We start from the raw sequence: 1438 nt of genomic DNA, 5'->3' as shown, positions 1-1438 counted from the left end.
TACCACTCTGCCTTCCAACAATAGGCATCTAAATGGATAATTAAAAAAAAAAACAAAGAACTTTAAAGAGACTAAAGGCTATATTTTGAGGCATTTCAGACTCCAATGGTTTATAAAGAATCTCTGTATTCTATTGCATTTCCTGATTGTTTTGTTTAAGATATAACTTTGTGATTTTAAGTTCATATAGTACTGGATTCAATATTATTCTGTTATACTGTTCATTTAATGTACTGAGTTTTAAAATTCTGTTGCTTTTCCCTATAACCATATTGAGATCGTTGTAATTAAACCCATATATGAAAAAATAGCCTTTCTATTTTGCCTTTGTAAATTGTCACATAGAGAATAGATGGACTTCATCAGAACTGGTTACAATTGCTATAACAACCTTTGGAAAATTTAATGTGCTAAATATCTCAACTGATTTTAAGGGTTTTTTAAATATGATTTTTGGAATTTTTAAAATAATCTCTGGTTATTTTTACCTGCCCCTAACACGAGGTGTAAGGCTAATTCTAGATGAAGTGAAATACATTTTATAACTCCCAACCTTCCTGCATTTCTAAATATGTGAATGGAAGTTGGGGCAGTTAATCTCAGGGCATTTGTACCCCTAAAAAAGCCTCCAAAAAAGGAGCACCTCTCATTTATACCCTTCAGCTCATTATTTTACTTCCACCAGAATGATATATAGATTCCTTGATTATGTTCTTAACCCAAAATGAGTTTTACTTTGTTTAAAAATATGTTTATTTGTCAAGGTTGAAAGATTTGCTATGATTGTAAAAACTTGTGACAAATATCCATCAATTCATAGGTTTTAAAAAATGCCATACAGCAACTTATGTGAAATATGATTGTGTGTGTGTTTGCTATTGTAATTAATTGGGCTATTGAGAATTTTGGGGATATTGATAACTACATATTTGTACTACTGTTCTTTAAAAATGAAAAATGTTACCTTGTTCAATTCATTTGCTCATACTTATGAAGAGTAAATGGATCTCATTTTCGGTGATAAAGCCTTTTAATCTTTATTTTCTTAGCTAACACAGTGTATCAATGATTATAAGCTACATTTTTTAATTTTTAAAGCTCTTTTATTATTATATTTTCTTGCATGTGCAATATTCTATTGCAGGTTTTTTTTTATTTTTTCTCTCCTTTTTTTATATTTGAAGCACATGTCACCAGCATTAATATTTTCTTTAACTTTTTGACTTTTCAGTACTAGAAGGTTAAAATACATTTGTCAATGCATGCCCAAAAAGCTAGAGACTATAAAGATGATGCCACTAATTATTTTTAAAAATTATGAGACTTTGCTTAATGATTCTGTCTGATTCCAGGACAAGATATACACACAAGAGCCATTGCACAGAGCCAAAGAAAAGCCAATCCAGGATGGATTGATGCACTTCTAGGCCAATACAAA

Source organism: Monodelphis domestica, chromosome 2, assembly GCF_027887165.1.
Source record: "Monodelphis domestica isolate mMonDom1 chromosome 2, mMonDom1.pri, whole genome shotgun sequence".
Taxonomy (NCBI): Eukaryota; Metazoa; Chordata; class Mammalia; order Didelphimorphia; family Didelphidae; genus Monodelphis; species Monodelphis domestica.
Note: the sequence above shows the minus strand (reverse complement) of the source record.